The sequence below is a fragment of the Acinonyx jubatus genome, chromosome C2 (genome assembly GCF_027475565.1).
Source record: "Acinonyx jubatus isolate Ajub_Pintada_27869175 chromosome C2, VMU_Ajub_asm_v1.0, whole genome shotgun sequence".
In the NCBI taxonomy this organism is placed as follows: Eukaryota; Metazoa; Chordata; class Mammalia; order Carnivora; family Felidae; genus Acinonyx; species Acinonyx jubatus.
Window position 1 is genome coordinate 125788856 of NC_069384.1, and position 20568 is coordinate 125809423.

Consider the following 20568-nt stretch of genomic DNA (forward strand, 5'->3'; position numbering starts at 1 on the left):
GATCTGCAGAACTTCCTGTGGTTTTGCATAGTGAGTAGATTATGGATGAGAAAGGAGAGAAAAGGTGACAATTTAGGATAGGAGGACATGTGTAAGGGCAGGCTGGAATGGACACGGTGTTTCCTGGGCAGGGAGAAGAAAGGCTTGACCAAAAAGAGATGGTTGGTTGAATCACATGAAAGCAGTGTGGCTTTCAGCTCGGCTGAGGAAGCCGAGCCATTCAGGGAGGGTATGACAACCAGAGCAAGTCTAGGCTTCAGGCAGTGGCACAAGAAGAACAGTGGGACAGGAGGCACAATGGGATGTTTTTGAGCAGAAGGTTTTGAAGGAATCTCAGTCTTGCATTAATGGGGTGAGCTCCTATAAAGAAGAGAATGTGGAGGCAAGGAATGATAATGAGAAACTAGAACTGGTCAGTGCAGAATTACTGCCATAGAAAGGAATGTTCTAGAAAGAGCAAACTCTTCAGAAAGAGCTCTGAAACTGCATGTAAGACTTTGCTGCACTTCAAAAGGAAGAGAGGAGGCAGTGCTCAAAAAGACATGAGCACAGACTACCAACAGAGTTCATTCAGACTTCTGTCAAGAGTCTTCCAGATAAGGACATTTGCAATAAAGAGCTCACTAATATAAATGAAGAAATGATACACAAACCAAACATTTGGAAACAGGATAATAATTCCAAAATCTGTGAAGTGATTCCAAAATTTCTGTTAGGAAATAATATTATTTATTTTCCAATTCAACATTTTTTGTGCGGTGTAAGTAAAATGAAAACAGTCTGGAAATAACAAATGAGGGCTGTCTTTCTAGGGGAAGAGGCGGGTAATGGATGAGGCTTCAGTCTGCGCTCTGCTCAGGGGCTGTTCCGTTTAGTCCTGGCACTTCTCTAGTGATGAAGGTCGTTTCCTCATGCGAACTCCACTTTACAAGGGTTTCTCTGGGGGACTGTGGCGGACTGACATTTACTATCCTCACTTTAAGTTAACAGATTCCCCTCCAGAGCATGGCTGCCGGTCTGGGGGTGGGGGATAGGGTTGCTCTCCACTCACTGGGCTCTCAGTGAGTTCTCAGTGAGCTGGCCCCCAGGCCAGGGGAGGGGCTGCTGAGCACTTGTGAAGATGCCCATACTCAAGGGAGCCATCGGAGAGCCATCGGAGAGCACAGTGTGAGATGTGGTGTTAGGAGGACTTAGAATCAGAGTCCACCCAGGACCCTGCACGATTCCCACTACAGACCTCAGGGTGACTCTGCAAACGTGCCTCTCAGAGCTTCCACCCCCTGGGAACACAGCTGACTCTTGGCCCTGGCTGCTGTACCCTGAAACCACCACCACATCCATGCGGGGCCCCATTTATCAGAGGCTGCTTCCAGCCAATGACTGAGAGCAGCAAGGGTGCCTCAAAACAAAACAAAACAAAACAAAACAAAACAAAACAAAACAACCAAAAAACCATTCCTGACTCTTCTGCTGGGCAGCTTTCACTCAAAGACTCCCTACTGGACTCACCAACGGTTCTTTGTACAGTGTGACGGTCTGAGAGTCTTCTCACCTAATCCTCCTTCCTGCCCTCTCTCCTTCACTGTGATCTGATGACTCCGCCAGCCCCCTCTGGCCTCCTCTCCCACCTGCCCATCAATATCTGGCACCTCCAATCCCATCTTGGCGTCGGCCTTGTGGAGGACCTGATTTAAGGCAATTCTGAATCCCCCTATCAAGTACTCTCTGCTGGGCCCTGCTGCGTCCCCAGGGACTGGCTGCTCACTGCCTCTAGGGGCTGCGGCTTCATCCTTGGGTGTCTCTCACCAATGTGCATGTCTTCCTATCCCTATCTGAAATTCAGTGTCTTCTCACCAGTCCCAGTTCCACTGACTAAGGTAACAGAAAATGTTCTCTCTTCCACCGAATGGCTCGTCAAGTAACTAAAGAAGCTAGTTAGGTCTCCCCTGAGTTCTTCCTGCTGAAAACAACGGCCAGATACTATGAACGTTTCTCCCATGACACGCTGCCCCCTGAGGTGGCTCTTTTCCAAATGGGCTCATGTTATCTAAATCTCTCTGTAGGCATATGGCTCAGGGGTAAACCCAATTCTCCCACTGCTCTTTACTCAGCAAAGATTAGGGTGAAACTACTATCTCCCATGATCCGGGTACCAGACATCAATGAAGGTGACGATTAGCCTTTTTTTTTTTTGGATCAAAAACCTGTTCCTGTCATTTGATTTGACATTACTGTCAAACAGAACCTTTAGGTTTTCTCATGGTGTGTGCCTCAACTTTTGTTTATAGTTTGCTTGTGGGTTTGACTACAAGGGTTTACACATATGCTTTTACCTTTATGGTGTAACATTTGGCCTATTCATCTAGGAAGCCGAAATAATTTGTGATCCCAATTCAACCATCAAATGTGCCTTCTCTTCCTCCTAACTTAGCATCACGGCTCAGGTCCATTAATGAACGAATTAAACAAATGTTCACCAGGCATTTGCCATGTGCCAGTCACCACTCTAGGTTCCAGAGATTCCATAGTGAGTGAAATATAATCTCCTGTCCTCACGGAGTTTCTTTTCTAGCAGAGGGGGTCGAAGGCCAGATGTGATCAATCACAAGGTATGTTAAAATATTAAGTACAACAGGAACAAATGGAGCAGGGGGGAAGGGACACAGAATGTCCAAGTGTAGGAGGCTCGCTGGGAGAAGGCTGCTGTTCCAAATCACAGGGTCAGCAAGGCCTTGCTTGAGAAGTAGATGCAGCTGCATGGGGGTGGAGGAGGGGAGGGAGGCACGTAACACCTGGGAAAAGAGCAATTGAGAAGGAAAGGCCAAGGCAATGGTTCTAAACTGGGAGCAGTCTCTTCCAGGGGAATAGCAAAGAGCCAGAGGGACTAGAGAAGAGATAAGGCCACAGACGATGGCTGCTCCCCTGGGTGAGAAGGAGAGCCATGGGAGGGTGGCGAACAGAGGAGTGACGTAATCTGACTCGTATGTTAACAGCATCACCCTCTCCTGTGCTGCAAATAGAATTCAGGGGCCACGTAAAAGCTGAAAGCTCCATCTTAACACTATTGTCAGAGTCCAGCTGCAAGACTGTGGTTACTTGGACCGGGTTTGGAGCAGTGGAGGTGGTGAGAATGGGGGTGGTCAGATTCTGAATAGATTTAGAACATCTCAATGGACGTGGGATGTGGAAGAAACAGAACAGCCAAGATGACTCCAAGGTTTTTGGCCTAAGTGACTGGAAGAGTGGGGCTGCCATCAACTGAGATGTGGCAAGACATCAGCAGAAGCGGTCGGAGTAGGCAAATGCATGTATAAGAGGTCCAGACTGGAGACACCAGTTTAGATCCACCAGTTTGTGAGAGATACTGAAAGCAGCAGCACTGACAGAGATCATCGTGAGGATAAGGAGAAAAGAATTTATCATGTAAGATTCAGGAGAGGAGGAGAAACAGCCAAGAGACTTGAGAAGGAAAGGCCAATGAGCTAGAAGGAAGCAGGGGAGTGTGATTACCTAGAAGTCAAGTGACAGTGAGTGTCTCCTGGAGGAGAGAATGTGTGAAACGCTGCTGCTAAGTCATGTAAAAGGAAACCAGGAACTGAGCACAGAGTCAGCAACAGGCTGGATGGTTAAGTGGGGATGGCTCATGGCCCTCATTCCCGACCTTGCGTGCACTGTCTAGAGTCCTGGAGAGGAGGAAGGTGGGAGTTCCTGGAGTCAGAGCAGAGCACAGGGTTGGTGGAGGAGGGCGGGGGGAGGGATGGATCCTGGTGGGCCCACCAACACAGGCACCCCAGGGAAGCCTCCTTCCCCCACCCCGCCACACTCACTGTGCAGCTCCAGCTGCCCTTTCAGGCTCGCATGGAAACATGACTTCTATGTTGCCAACCCTGTCAGTGCCATATAGGTTTTTAGGATCCTCCTCTGTCTCAAGAGCTAATGCAACACGGATTAAAAATTGGAAAGATTAACTTTAACAGTCTGATGATTTTGATGGGCTTGGTTCTTTTCTCTGCCTCTAATCCCTGGAAAACCATCATTCAAGACTCAACATATTTGCCAAACATTGTGCTGGGCCCTTGCTCTAATCACTGGGGACAAAAGGATGAGTAATAAAAAAGTCACAGCCCTGCCCTGATTAGGTGGTAAAGAGGCAATCACAGGGCAGGGTGATCCAGAAGCAATCCAGAGCCACAGATGGCAAGGACCTCCCAGCCGCCAATCAGCACACGGATGGATCCGGGAGAAGCTGCCAGAGGGTAAGGGTCACCACTGCCAACATTGCTCAGATTTATGGTGATGACAGATGTTCACAGGCCCCCTTACAGGCTGTTTATCCTCACACAGGTCACTCTAAATGCCTTACGTTTTTTTTGTTTGTTTGTTTGTTTTATTTTTTATTTTTGGGACAGAGAGAGACAGAGCATGAACGGGGGAGGGGCAGAGAGAGAGGGAGACACAGAATCGGAAACAGGCTCCAGGCTCCAAGCCATCAGCCCAGAGCACGACGCGAGATCGTGACCTGGCCGAAGTCGGACGCCCAACCGACTGCGCCACCCAGGCGCCCCTAAATGCCTTACGTTTTAATTGAGATGGGATTTAGCACATGGGAGAGAGGAACAGAGTATTAGTCTTCCTCCCTGAAAATCCAAGACAGCTTATGTTTGGTGCTCTGACACTGGTGATCACCTACAGTGACAAACTATTTTTTCCTTCCCCAACTGCAAATGCCACCTCTAAATCTGGTGTTTTTACATGCTATAAAAACTTCCAACAAGACAGAAAATGAAAATGAGCGCAGGTATCCCCTCAAACACCACCTAGCAAAACTAAGTCAGATTGAAGAGAGGTGGGAAGATTAATTCAAAGAAGCAGCCCCTCTGAGCCCCAAATATGCTGGTTTCAACAGTAAGTCCTGGCCAGTTGTCTCTTCTCCATAAACCTATGTCCTCAGATGAAGGAAGTTTCACTGAATGCTTAAAAAGGTCTCTCCCTCACAAGAATCCTTTTGACTAAATTAAACACTCTGTGGAGAGAAGAAAATGAAAATAAAGAGTTCACCATATTATTAAAATTTAGCAAAGAAATAAATATGGACCTTTCTTTAGAAAAAGTACGAATAAAGAGTTACCCTAGGGGCTATTTGGAAAAAAGGTACTAAAGGCTCAAGACGGATGTGTTTGTCCTAAAGAGGAAATCCTCAAAAGCCCCAAATACAATCAAAACTGCTCTGCACTCCTTCTAAGCAAAATAAAGAGGCTGGACCCGACAAGAATTAGGGATACAAAGAAAAGAATGGAGAGGCAAGGCAAAGTGTCCTGTCAAACACTGAGTAAAATCAGCTGGGTTCAAAAACAACCAGAACCAGAATGAGGAGTGTCTGATGAGAGAGGCTAATGCCAACAATAAGAGGCCCTTTAAATGTGTCAGAAGCAGGGGCGCCTGGGTGGCTCAGTCATTTGAATGTCTGACTTCGGTTCAGGTCGTGATCTCATGGTGCATGGGTTCGAGTCCTATGTCAGGCTCTGGGCTGACAGCTCAGAGCCTGGGGCCTGCCTTGGATTCTGTGTCTCCCTCTGCCCCTCCCCTGCTTGTGCTCTGTCTTTCAAAAATAAACAAACATTTAAAAACAAATAGATGTATCAGAAGCAGAGAGAGACTTAACTTCCATTGGTCAAGGGGCTCAGGATGGAGAAAATGCAAAGGCAGGCTGAGTCAGTGAGTCACTGCCTCTTTTTCGCCAAGGAAGACTTTGGGGAGATCATACTCCCAAATTGCTTTTGAAGCAGGCAGATCCAAGATAGTATATCACATACGGCAGAGAAAGTGTACAGAATGTTCTCGCCTGAATTGACAAATGAGATGTGGATAAATTGCCAGAACAGGATGGTCCCAGCTGCAAGTTATGAAAGAACATACAGGTGACACCAGACAAACGTGGAAATGGACCCAAACTGGTCACAGGGCACCACCTATGGCCTCACGGCTGGGCCTGGCCAGCTATCACCCAGCCCTCCATTTGTAAGAAAGACTCCAAAGGAGATCACAGAGCTTGTGGTCTGGGAGGGTGGCATGAATCTATGCCAGGAGTTAACCCCAAATCCGGGACCTTGAGTCTTGATGTATGGAAGCCTTGCTGTCATATCTCAGGTTCACCTGGATCATGCCTTTTATGTTTACAACATTCTTTGACCGTTTAATGTAGTTATGGACTCAGTCATATTCCAAGTTTTCCCCTTATTCATTTTGTTATCCTTATTTGATAAGGGCATCCCCACCCCCTCCAACAATTAAGCATCTCAAACCCCAAGATGTGAGAATGAGTTGATGCTTTTTTTTTCCTAGGACAATTACTAAGTTCTAATGCATTATCTTTGTTTATTAAAAATTGCCTCCTAATGGGGCGCCTGGGTGGCGCAGTCGGTTAAGCGCCCGACTTCAGCCAGGTCACGATCTCGCGGTCCGTGAGTTCGAGCCCCGCGTCAGGCTCTGGGCTGATGGCTCGGAGCCTGGAGCCTGTTTCCGATTCTGTGTCTCCCTCTCTCTCTGCCCCTCCCCCATTCATGCTCTATCTCTCTCTGTCCCAAAAATAAAATAAACGTTGAAAAACAATTAAAAAAAAATTGCCTCCTAATGTCTTAATTGATTTTTGTGTCAAAATAATTCTTTCAACAGTTTTTAATTTTTTTTTTAACATTTTATTTTTGAGAGAGAGAGAGAGAGAAAGACAGAGTGTGAGTGGGGGAGGGGCAGAGAGAGAGGGATACACAGAATTTGAAGCAAGCTCCAGACTCTGAGCTGTCAGCAACAGAGCCCAATGCAGGGCTTGAACCCACCAACTGTGAGATCATGACTTGAGCTGAAGCTGGATGCCCAACCAACTGAGCCACCCAGGAGCCCCTTTTTCAACAGTTTTAACCCTAATCCATTTGGGGAAATAGTAAATGATATAACAGTTTACTGTGTTAAAATATTTTAAGACACCAAAAGTACTTAAAGTGGTTTTAAATAAAAACAATAGTAACACACACATACTGTTAACAATTAAGTTGATCTATTGTAGTAAAATGCCTGAAGGGTTTATAAAAATATGGAACTTGGATTTCAAAGTTTGGCAGATTTCATATAAAGCAGTGTTGCTTCTGCAGGTAGAAATTGTGCCAGGGACAGTCTTGTTCTGAGGCCACCTCTGACCCGCCTTAGGAGCTGGGGTGCCGGTCACAGCTGAGTCCCCTTTGCCTTGGCTCAGGTGACAGCCCTCATAAATCTCCTGGAAGATAAATGACCTCTCCACTTAGGGGGGATTTTCATATCTGAACTTGCCAAGGAGGTCCATAGAAAGAGGAGCCCATCTGCCTTCCTCATGATAACTCATGCTGGGTAGGTTGGGGGAACACTCCCTGGCCCTGCCATGTGGTTTGCAACAGAGGGAAGGTCCTTCCAGTGACCCCTCAGAGAGATGCAGCTGCCCCAGCCCGAACGGTGCACCTCTGAGCTTAGTAACCTCTTCTACCTTCCCAGGCATTGCTTTTTCTAGGACAGATGTCCTTAGTTGATGGACATTTGGGTTGTTTACACATTTTGGCTGTTGCAAATAATGCTGCTAAGAACATTCACATACAAGTTTCTGTGTGGACCTACATTTGCATTTTTCTTGGGTACATATCTAATTGATATATTGGATATATCCTGGATATATATGGTAACCTGGATAACATGGTAATGTTAACCTCTTCTATTCTTCCTGCAAAAGCATTTCCCAGCCAAATCATCCTTGGACTAACCACCTGCAATCTGTAGACCACAGACCCCGGCTATGAGGAAGACAAGGCAGGGTAAGGAATAGCCAGGATCCTGGGCCCCAGCTTAGGGCAGAAGGAATTGGCAAACATAGAGAAGAACTATAGGGCCTGGAGGCGCTGTAGAGACATGTGGGTTCCCATTCTGCCATCTGCTTACAGTGCAATCTTGGACTAAGGTTACTTAACTTCTTGGGGCCTGAAATTCATCAACTATAAAACAGGAGTATTAATGTTATGGATCTTATGTTATGGATCTTTCAAATGTCCTGAGGATATACCCTGTACGGACCATATCTCCTCCACTTAGAACTAGTCTGCCAGGCCAGGGGTCTTAGCAACCACCTCATAGTCTCCTTCTGGGTCCACTACTCTTGACATATGCAGATCAATGCCTGGGCATAGTTCTGGAAGTAAATGTGAAAAGCACAATCCAGTGACAGTGTGGGTATTTATTTGATAAATATCTTTGAGGGGATACATAAACATGTCTACCCAGTCAGGATAGAAATGATGGAGAAGAATAGCTTGGATAAGGGGAAGGTTAATGGCAGGGTTCCCCAGAGGTTGGTATGATAAGCGTCCCAGAAGACAGATGGTTTCCTGTGACATCTCAAGATGACCAAAAGTTTTTCTTGTAAGTAATCTAGGATGTAAACAATAAGGTGCCTTGTCCTTGAGGACAAATAGACCTTTGGCTCAGAGGAGAGGATGAGCCAAGGCCCACTCATCTTATAGTATGACTCAGGCCCAGGGGTCACAGATACTTCCTTGGCTCTGTCCTTGTCTTCCTCCTGGTCTTGTCACCTGTATCTCCTTACACCTGATATCCAGTCCCACCTCTCTTGTACACTTTTGGGCCTCTTCACTTCAAACTACACTGCAGCCAGATTAATCTTTCCAAAGCTTGATTCACCCAGGTTCTTCTGATGCTCAAAAACCATCAATGGTTCCCCATTGGAAAAGGTCCCAGTGCCCCCTCTTAACAGTAAACAACATGGCAGCCAATGGCCGGTCCAGGCTGCCTCCCAACTGGTCCATAGAGGACCCCACTGATTTCCTCTAACAACTCCACACACCATGTCCCAGTAGAACCCAGCTTTGGGGATCTCTGACATGTCTTTTTGTAATCCAGTAGACTTCAGAAGCACAGATCACACAACACACTGCCCTGCTTTAAGCCCCACCTGACCATGCCTACCAGAGCACCCCATCTCCCCCTCCCCCCAACTCAAAGACCTTATTTTAGTAACTCTCATTGGGCTGTAATCGCTACCTTGGGACAGATCTAACTTTCCAAGTGCTCATCTCTGCTCTCCATCACTGGAATAAACTCTTTAGAGTAGAAGTCATGTTTTTAGCCTCTTCCTACTGTGTTAGCACATAACAGATGTCCCATAAGGGTTTGCTTTTACTGGAGTGATTTCAGTCTCTTCTCTAAAGACACTGGAAGTAAAAGGGTCAGAAAATCATGTACCTGTACCTAACATAGACAGCAGCCCTCCAGGGATAAAGGCTCAGCGGGGAGGGGAGGCAAGGTTGTGAACTGCCTTCTGCGGAGCAGGTGCAGTGCCCCTGGGGAGGAATATGGAGTGGGTCTGAATAGAGCCATCCTGGGAGCTCAGGGGCAGGAGTGCTTTACATAGCACAGAGGCAGAGGCTGGGAGGCTGGGGCCATCCCCACCTCACTGGGAGGTTTCAGATGAAACGCTACCCTAGCATTAGCAGTTTTCTAATTTTCCTTCTTTTATTAAGAGCTGTGGAATCCTTTCTCCTAACAGAATTTTCCCTGAAGCATTAAAGGAGAAGCAGAACAATTCAGCTGCTCTGGGTGAATCAGAAGCAGGAGTCCCAGAGCCCAGAAGCCAGTCCATTTCCTATCTCCCCAGCCCAGACTCTGAAGGGGTCACAGAGAGATCCAAAAGTGCTGGGCAGCCTCCACAAGTCCCTTTGAGGCCTCAGACTAAATTATGGGTGCTCATAAACGGCGTGGGTGATGAAATTGGGACTGAGGGGCTGGTATGGTAGGTTATCTTGTTCCTTATATGAAACGCATTCTTAGGAAAAAACTAAAATCTAGATTTAAATGTCAGCTAAGGACTTCAGGTCCACCAGTTACTGAAGACAAAGAGGAACAGTTTGCACACAGACGAACTGTGCAAATGAGGAATTGTGTTTCCTCTGACATTTCTATTCTAGGAGATAACTTTGTTGAGAAGGTATTGCTCAGATAACAGGTTCTCCCTCTGATGATGAAAACTCATTTCATTGCACAAATATGCTTGAATTTTACATTAGGAAGCCTGACTCATTAAATATTTTTGGTGCAGTAACACTTCTGGCCAAAGTAGATTAAACAAATAAGCAATTAGTTTGGAGACTGAATATGAATACAAAAGCAGAATTAATTATATTTCTAATTGTTTTCTCTTATTGTGGACATTGGCTTCTTGGCTTTTGCTCAGGGCTTGCCTTGAGCTGACCTGACGCCCTGTTCCAATCTCCCTCTTTACCTTGGGGTCAACTAAGGACAGAGGACTGCTTTGTGGGGGTGGCATCATTTCGATTCTGTTGTAGAATATTGGCTGAGTCTCTCTCTGGGCTCAGCGAAGTGAGGGCTTCAGGCCTGGGTGGCTGAGTCAGTCCTATATCATATAGGTGCTTCCATCTTGGGTCCATCCATGAAGGGCTTGGTTCCAAGACAAGGGAGGGGGTGTGACAACTGGGGGTTGGAGGCTGGGGGCCGTTCTGGGGATGCAGGTTTATAGCAGATTTATATGCAGGTTTATATGCAGGTATATGCTATCACAAATAGCATTTGTGATATTAGTGCTGATGAAGGGAGGGTTCTTTGTTGGGATCACCCAACTGACCCTGCTAGTTCTCAAACTGTGATCCCAGTTCACCTGGGAGCTGACATGAAATGTAGAATCTTGAGCCCCACTCCAGACTTACTGGATCAGAAATGCTGGGGGTAGGGCTCAACAATCTGTGTTTTAACAAGTCCTCCAGGGGATTCTGAGGCACACTCAAATTTGAAAACTATTTGTCTAGAAATCTAAAAATCAGAATGTAAAACTTTGAAAGGACATCTGAGGTCACTCAGTTTTCTGCCAATTCTTACAATTTATGGATTTGAGCACTGAAGGCTGAAGGGAAAGTGACTTCCCTAAGTCCTCAGCAGGCAAGAGCAGAGTAGGAATGATGGTTCCGGCCATCGCTCCCCTCCCCCTGCACTCAGGCACCAGGCACTGAGGGTGCCCAGTACGGGGTTGGGGGGGTACAGTTCCTCAGGGATATCAGGGGTCCCCAGCAGGGAGGTGGAATTGTGTGGAGCCCTGTGCCACAGGAAGGAAGCATCACAGCTAGTGGGTTCCTGAGTCCCTCCTAGGTCACCCCACCTGGCTCCTCCTCCCTGCTGGGGTAACCAGAAAGCATACCAGGAAATGGCCCTAAGGATGCAAACCTGAGTGCTATGGCCTTGTGGCAGTGGGAGGCTCTGGAAGGATATGTGAGTGTATGAGGGGCACTTGTCAGGCGGTGCCTGTCCCAGGACAGCGAGGCTGAGGATGGATCCATCAGCTCTGCCTCCTGCAGGTCTGTCATCCTTTCCGGGTGTGGGGCAAGCACGTGGCATATCCTGTTTGTTGAATGTTTGATCACAGAAGGCAGTTCACAGAATCCCCGGCACTGGAGAGGCCGCGGGAGAGAGCAAAGGATACACTACAGCAGGTTGTGTGCCTGCTCCCTGGCTGTCACCCGCACATCTTCAGCAGGGTGCCCCCCACAGCTGGGAAACCCACCGCCATCACCCTAAGACTGACATTGCCACTACTGACACTGGGCTGTGAGCTGTGCCTACAGTCTCTGTGACTGTCCTCCCCGAGCCTGGAGATGGAAGTCTCCTGGCTGTGGGGCCCAGACCCCTCATCCTGTGGGCAAGTTTCCTTCCTGCAATGCCCAGCTGTGAGCCCCTCTCTGCATGTCACCATCCCCACAATGGTACAGGTCTCCCTCCCCTGGACTCTGACTACCGGGGACACCTCTGCCTGCAGACCTCTGAAGGGTGGTGGTTTACAGTTTCGTGTCTGGCACACCTCTGGGTTGGGAAGTGGACTGTGTCCTCCTTGTTTCCAGTCACTACTTCTACACCATGGCTCACCATCCTCCACACCCTCTGTTAAAATGTCACTCAGCTGGGCCACCGCGCTCTAAGCTTGGGACCACTGTGTACTCCCTCCCACCACCAGTCCCAACTCACTGAAGACTTGGGCTCCCGTCTTCTCCATCCTGTCTTCAGTGGATAACTTGCATATCCACCAGAATAGTGTACTTTCTGTTCCCTGACCCCCACAACTCTTCCACATCTGACACTTGGATTCGGCCTCACCTGACATCCATATTCAAAGCCACAAATTCAAGTTTTCTTCTTCCTCTGCAATCTCTGATGAGTCCACTGCAACTTTTGTTGGCTCCTCCAGACCCCTCAGCCTTGACTTCCACCCCATGCATCAGCCCTTTCCCTTACTTGTGTCCCTCATTATCCAGCCCAGTTCCATCTTTGCAAAAACAAAATTGACAATACTCCCTCAACCCTCAGGTGGGAGTTGCCTTTAGGTTTTCTGAGAACACAACCAGCAAAACTCAACCCTAGAGAGATCCACAATTAACTTCCTGTAGGGTCAGCCACGCACTGCTGAGAAAGTCACATAACAGGGCAGATGGGCAGCTTTGTAAACACATGATCACCAGCTTCCAAGGAGCCCTTATGTTTTCTAGAAATGCAGAATTTCTCTGCTCAATCCCATTTCCCCATCTCTGCAATGGCACTACCAAACTTGCCATTCTCAAACCTTTGACCCCAATACTTCTCCATTCACCCTCAGCAACCAAGCTTATCTCCTGCATTGTGGAGAAAATATCCAACTGCATAACTAATACCTCGACTTGGGAACCCAAGCTCCACAAATCACTCATGTGCAGAACTGACCCCACCTCCCCTTGGCACCATCCCTGAACACTTCTGGGAGGCCCTGGCAAGTCTCCTATGTATTTGCAAACCATCCACTCAATCTCCTGCTTCTCTGCTCTCCATGTTACCTGCCTGCGATATGCCCCCTAGGAAAGCTGTTCACTAAGCCACATTTCCAGTCCCCTCCCTGAGGACCTGTGGCCATGTTCAGCACAAGCCTTACAACCTCTGAGAGCCCGACCTCCCTGCTGCACTATGACACCTCATCACCTAGCCTCAAGGCTGCCTGTTGTGCTCAAACTTCACCCTGTTCCTCCTGCAAAGCTGCCTTCCTTCCACTCCTTGTCCTGGGCCCTCACTCTCTTCCAGGACATCAGACAAACCAACAGACACCACGATGTCCTGTCTCCACCCAGCCCTTGAACACCCAGCATCTCACAAGCTTCCCTCCCCACATGCAAACCTGTTCCTGCAAACAAATGCCAGCCCACTGGTTGATGAGGCACCAAAGACCATGAACATTATATAAAGCCAGTCAGGACATTCCAGAACAGAGGACACCATGCTGACGTACAGGGGTTACTAGAGGAGTGAGAGCTGGTCATTTCCCTTGGGAGCCATACAGCCTATCAGGAAAAATACAGCCTAAGCACATGAAAAACTTATGTGCATTTAAGAACTCACTGTGTCATCCTTATAACTAGTGCAGTTCAGAGAAGGGCAAACACACAAAAAGATTTTCTATGGGGCAGATATGCTCACAGGGGCCCTTGTTCCCTTGAGCTGCTCGGGACAGATAAAGTATTTGCTACGTCCAGAAAGAAAGAGAGCGAGGGAGGGAAGGAGTGAAGGAAGGCACACAGGAAGGGAGGGAGGGAGGAAGAAAAAAAGAAATTTTAAAATCATAGGGCTCAATTCTATCGCTGATGTCCTGCAGCTCAGATCCCAGAAGGAAACTGATCCCAAGGCCTGAGGGTTGGCAGAGAGTCTCTCTTGCACTGGAAAATATTTGTGGTCTGGTGTTGCCTTTATTTACCCAGAACATTTAATGTGCCTTTTTTCTCCATCTTTCACATCCGCTCCGAGAAGATGTTAATTTTCTGAAATTAAACACTTAGCTTGATTACTGTTTTGTTAATTGCGGCATTCAAAAACCCCTGGTGCTCCTGCCTGTTTAACATGGCTGGTGCTGTGAAAATGATAGGCACGGAGTTGGCATGCCGGTGGACAGACAGCAGCAGCGGAATGCCATCCCAACCACCCCCAGCTTTGCCTGCTCCGGCAGCTGGGTCCTTGCCCATGAGAGAGGGGCAGCCCAGGTCACAGAAGAGGGTCTTCCACAGAGCCATGTTTTGGGAGGACAGTGCCCCCAGGAAGTTCCAGTTCTCACCAACATCTGGAAGAATGCAGAGGCATAACTCCCATCACAGCACCTGCCCAAAGATGTTTGAGGAAGGAAAGACCACAGACAGAGTTCAAGCTGCACCATTTGCTAATGTCTGAGATGAGTCTAAGAAAGAATGAGGCATCCATTCATACATTTGCTTGATAATTCATTAATCCATTCAATAAACATTTATTGACTTCTATTATTTCAGGCACCTAGCTAGACACTGGGGAACAATAACCAATAAGATGGATACAGGCATGCTGTACCAAAGATTATAGTTGTGGCTCACAGAGCCAACATGTGCCAGAGAAGTGCAGGGCAGACACATCACAAGGATGCCTCCTCCCAGCCACCTCCTTTGCCAAGGCGACAGGGTGAACAGCAACTATCTCGTAATCCAACCAGAAGTTCCCTCTGTGAGATTCCCTCCATAAGGAGAATTATTGCAATCTCATTTGGACTTTGAGCAGGGTAAGGAATTACTACAATCTTAACTGCCAGCAGTGTGTTCCATCTTCATTCAACAAGCCACATAGTTGGGAGTGCCTGGCCCAAGGTGGAGTGAAATGAGCACTGGCGCCCCAAGCCCCATAGCGCTCTGGTCATCCCAGCAGGGATGCAAGGTGGGGCATTCTCAGCTGTTAGTAGCATCACCAGGCACCGCTCACAACCCAGAACAGGGAGAATACCCACGCGCAACCACTGCATGGCCCAGCAAGCGATATCTGTCCATGAGAAGTCCAAATTGGTGAGTTAGTGAGCAATACAATAGCCCATCCAACACTGTCACTCTTTAGCAGTAGCTGCTACAGACTGAGATACTCTCTATCGATGGCATGTGGCTGCACCCTAACTTTGGTAAAGTGAGAGTTGGCATCACAGCAAGTTATAGTACCAAGAGCCCAATGGAAGGACCCCTTGTGTTGCTGTTTCCCAGCTAGTCATCTGCTCCCCTGTGACTTTTCTGGGCCTCTGACCTCAGTCTCAGTGAGCGCTGTGGACTAGAACATGAGCTCCACAAGGCACAGATTTTTGCCTGTGTTGTTTGCTCCTGTGTTCCTGGTGCTTAAAGTGGTGTATGACCCACAGAAAGCCTCAATAATTTTTGTTGAGAAACTGAATGAATGGGAGCCCCTAGAAGCAGGAACCAATGAATCAGCCTGTAGAAAGCAGTCACAAGGCTGTGTTGAATGAATGAATACACTTCCAAAGTTGAAATGCTTAAACAAATAAATAAAGCAAACTCCTTTGAGTATGGGTGAATCTCACTGTGCTCCTCTAAGTGGATCAGGGCTGCTGGCATCATCTGAACATCATTCCCTTCAGTTTTCCTTCTAGGAGCCACTGAGGAGGAAGATACCTAGCCAGCTGGCTGGCTGTCACCACCCCCAAGGCAAACATTTATGGACTAATTCATATGTAGGGACTAAAGGATCCTGGCAATTACTTACCAAGTTTCCCTGTGCCTAGCACTGTGTGGTCCCTCCCTCAAGGAGCTGGGGTAGGTGAGAAAATCTGATTTTCCACAGAGCTCACCATCTAATGGAGAGCCCCAAGGCTGCGGGGGTGGAAGCCATGACTTTCACCGTGAGCAGTACTCCTGCTGACCTACTCTGCTCCACAGACAACACAAAACTGTTTGCAAATGGCCCAGACCTTTCTGAGGCCACTTAAAATTTCCTTTTCCAGATACCATATGTGTTCACTCTTATGTGGATCCTGAGAAACTTAACAGAAGACCATGGGGGAGGGGAAGGAAAAAAAAAGTTAGAGAGGGAGAGAGCCAAGCCATAAGAGACTCTTAAAAACTGAGAATAAACTTGAGGGTTGATGGGGGGTGGGAGGGAGGGGTGGGTGGGTGATGGGCACTGAGGAGGGCACCTGTCGGGAGGAGCACTGGGTGTTGTATGGAAACCAATTTGACAATAAATTTCATATAAAAAAAATTTCCTTCTCAATGTCAAGGCTTAAGAAACAATAAAAACAATCTTTTTAGAATTAACAACAAGAAGAAACCAATGAAATGAGCTATGAAATTGAATGAAGAACAGTGAAAATTTCATTTACTTAAGGGTTTTAAACTTTCTTTATTAATTTCAATGAAAGTTTTCTTTAAAGTCATTCCAGTCTTTTTAAAGTTCTGACTCAATCTTTTCTCTGCTTTGCAGCAAATTTCACCTACTAATTTCCAATGAGACCAGCCCCTAAAAATGAACTGGTTTCAGCATATGGATCTTAACACTCTAAATTTTTACAGGCAGCACTGTAATATTGTTTTAATATTTAATTTTGAGATTTACATAATATCTTTCCTCCAAAGAGCTCGATATATTGCAATATCATAAAATTCCTTTTCATATTCAAAGATTATTCTTTATGCATGCAAATACTATATTTAACCAAGGAATAATGCAAATTAGGTGATGTGTTCAGAGGAATGGGTGGGCTAGGTAATTCTTTTGTAGAAAAAGTAGCATTTCTGAGTGACTTTAATTGTCTAGGATCTTCAAAAATGCCTTAAAAATGGACAAACTTTTGGGGCTTATGACCACTAATAGAAGTAATGCAGTAGCTTTTAAACAAAATTAAGCAATGGGTTGTGTCTGTGGGCACAGTGAATACGTTAATATTCCATATGCAATAGGCATAGTGGGCCATCCACCAACCAAGCGTAATATAATGTCAGATATAGATACTGTTGATGCCATCATGAAAGTAAGAGGCCAAGGGCTGCTTCTCCAAATACATGAGAAGGAAGGATAGGCAGGCTCCTCAGAGTGGCAAGATCAGCCTGTGCCAGGTATACATACAGGTTCTAGCTCCACTGCCCTTGTCAACTTACCAGGACTTCGCTACTCGCCTTTCTAGTGCCTACTCCTCCCTCAAAGAATGGACAAACCCATACATGCCATTTATCTGATGGGGATGAAATCAGTTCCAAACAAAGGGATGGAGGGGCCTTGGAAGGAAAGCCTAGGAAGAGAGTCCAGCAAATTTCTGTCTGGCCCAGAAACGATGCTCATCTCCCCATCATAGCATCGGTCACAAAGTCACTTTCTGTCCCGTCTCATTTGCTTGTCGCAACAGCACTCGGAAGCAGGTGTCATTACTCACATTTTACAGCTGAGGAAGGAGGGGTCATCACTCATACAAGTGATGTGAACTTGCCTGAGTCGTGTGAAAAGCAGAGAGAGGGTCCAAGTGCAGGGTCCCCTCCTGCACCTCTGCCACACTGAGCGCAGGAGCTGAGACAGGTGACTGCCCCATGGTGGAAAAGGGCTAGACCAACACAGCACACTTGCCATCCAGGCTTGGCTAAGTCAGATTAGCCCTCTGAGGTGGAGGTGACAAACCACAGCCAACACGTTTGGCTCTCAAGTACTTTAAAATTTTCTAATTAGTTATCAGCATTTTAAATCTAGGTTATCAGCTTATTAGTTCTGGCACTGCTGGGTGTGGCATCACTTACTGGAGCTGGGCAGAGGCTCGCCCCGTCCTCTACAGTCCTCTGTGGTCCTCACCACTCCCTACTGCCTGACACTTGGCCATGTTTTGCTCCTCTCCACTGCTAGACAGGCCTCGTGGGCCTTTGGGTTTGTTCTCTCTGGGTTAGTTGGTCCTAAATTCACTGACTCTATTTTGCAGCAAGTTGATTTTTAAGATGTGCCAGTCTGATTTGTCTTATTTACTTTTTCCAGGATTTCCTCTGAGGTCCCCTTCCCCAACTGTGACACTCTGAATCTAGTTGGCAGAAAAGAGAAGCAAAGTTTGTCATTCACTTTAATTCTCTCTGACAGCCAGATGATCCGGCCATCAGTCTGAATCTGGGGCCAGGTGCCAGAGAGTGACTGCAGGAGTTAGTGGTGATAACAACCTCTCTGCAGATCGCTTGGCCACTGGAACAGAGAGAGTTCCACCTGAGCTGGTCTATTTTAAACTCAAGGCAGCTGTATTCAGTGCGAGGCTGCATCCCTGAAGACCTCACGTAAATCTGAGCTTGCATAATTCATGACCAACCCTGACCAAAGATGATGGACACTTTTTTTGACAGCTGAAGTGGCCTAGCTATGTGGCAATGGCTTAGAGGGAGATTACAACTTACCCGGCTCACCATAATGCGATTTTTGATCAGTCAGAGGATAAAATGGCCACAAATCTGAGTTTGAAACCTAGAAACATCCCTGCTGCCTATAAGGTGCTGAGAAAATTCTGAAAGCACTCTGACCCTAGTTTCTTCATCTGATCCACCTCAACTTTGTAAAGAACTTGGTAGGTGCTTGGCACACTGGAGGTGCTCAAAATAGTAGTTCTCGGCCACTGCCTATGGGCTGGGTGAGGATCTGATCCTGATACTCTCCAAGTGATATGAGATCCTTGAGAAGTCATGACTATAGACATGGCTGGGGTTGTTATGGAAGGATATGGAAGCCCTCTGCATCTCAGGACCCAAGAGATCCTTCAGTGTTCCCTCAGTGATGCTTGTCTCTGTGTATGCTATGTACCAAAAGACAATTATAAAACCTCCTATGGTCTTAGACCACAGCCCTGAGGGTCAAGGAAAGCCTCATGGTGACTCCCTCTGATGGACTGATGCCAACCAGTTCTTTTTATTAGATACCTCAATCAGCTAGGATGAGCTGCCTGCTTCCACTGGGCAGGGCTCATGATAGCAGCAGATGCAGCATCAGCGTGGCGTGCCTGGGCAGCCCTGAGAAAGGAGGGCATGGCAATTCTGTGTCTGCTGAATAGTAAGAGTTACATGCCCAGCCATGGATGTGGTCTGTAGCTCCCAACAAAAGAAAGCACCAGCCCAAAGTAGCAACCAGCCTCCCAGGATAGAGTCTGATAATCATGAGCATCAGGCTTCAGATCAAGTCCAAGACCACTGAGCAGCCAACTTATCCAAACCCTTCTCTTGTGTGACCCTTACTGACACCCACTGTCAAGATCCAATTCACCATGGGGGGACACCTTGGATCCCTCAACGAATACACACTCATCTCCATCTTGATCCAGAGGCAGGGAAAAGTCTTTTGTGGTTCTGTGTCACAAAGAAAATTGTGGAAGAGTAACAGAGGGTGCACAATGAGGTGCTCTTTTGAGCCAGAGGGCACTGGCTGGCTCTGAAAACTTTCTCCATGCACAGAGGGACTGCCCACTGTTTAGGGAAGGAAACAGGAAGGCAGAATCAGAGGTGATTTCCTGCCAACCCTCTTCTAATCCTAGATTCTCAAATCCCTTTAAGCTTCTTCTTCCTTATCGGAAACATATGAACAATGCCTAAGTCATGGGTAATTATGAGGATCAAATGAGTCCATGTATGACAAAATTCTTTGTCAACTCAAAAACAAAACAAAATGAACCAACAAACATGAGGTGTTAAGCTATGATAATAATTATTCACCTACTCCTCAATCAGGATCCATTCAACGGTCCCCAGCTATTTCAGTTTGGGCAGTTCTAGACCCAGAATAGGTCCTGATAGCACTTATCATTTGATTTAATAACTGATCCCAGGATAGCTCTGGGTCAAATTCTTTACCTTCTATCTACCTACTCATGACCCAGACAGTAGGAAAGGGTGGCAGGGGCCGTGCCATTATCATGAGGTCAGGGTGGGGAGGCTGACCTGGACTTCACCCAGAGCGGAAGATTTCAGGGGTCCCTGGAAAGACGTTAGACATGTTATAATTTGTGGACTTGCATGGGTCCATCTACCCTGTTCCTTACTGGATCTGAGTGATACGGCTTTTATGATGCCATAAAAGGCCTCTCACAGAGGAACAGGCCCAAGTGTTTATTTTGAAAAATCTCATCTTTTAAAAGAGTTATCTGTTGGTTGAAAATAATTTGCATTCACATGTGGATCTGTCAAAGTAGTGTGAAAGCACCATGTTCCTCAGGGCCCCACAGTCCACAGATTAGGACCCATGGGCCCCCTTGTCATTTGTTTTGTAACAACCATATGCCACTGAGAAGCACCCTTCTCTTATTGATTATAAACTTTCTGACACCCAAATTCCAGAATTCCCGAAAAGAAATCATAGACTGGAACATGTGGATGGGGCTGGGACCCCCAAATCAGGGAAGGTTAGGAATAGAGGGCCCACCAAAGGGGGAACAAAGGCCATGAGAAATGTGCTTGTGGAGGAGAAAATGAGTGAGGATCAAAACAAATACTTTGAATGCCGGCAATGCCAGGCCCCTTGTAGGAGCCCTGGTCCCTCAGCGCCTCTGCAGCCTGGGAAGGTGCAGATGGCAAGACAAGCAGATGGGCAGGTTCGGGAATAGCAGGGTAAGGAAAGGGAGGGGCAGGAATCAAAGTAAACCGCCATAAGTGGCAGGTTTGTTCGCACATTCTTAGAGAGAGAGAGCAGACAGCCAAGCCCAGCATGACATGACAGCCTGGC

General features: G+C 47.1%; 1 protein-coding gene across 3 annotated transcripts in view; it reads right to left on the minus strand.

Annotated features, from left to right (window-relative positions):
- The window catches only part of EPHB1 (EPH receptor B1), a 476611-nt gene that overhangs the window by 97890 nt on the left and 358153 nt on the right, over positions 1–20568 (minus strand). The gene's annotated exons all lie outside the window — the stretch shown is intronic.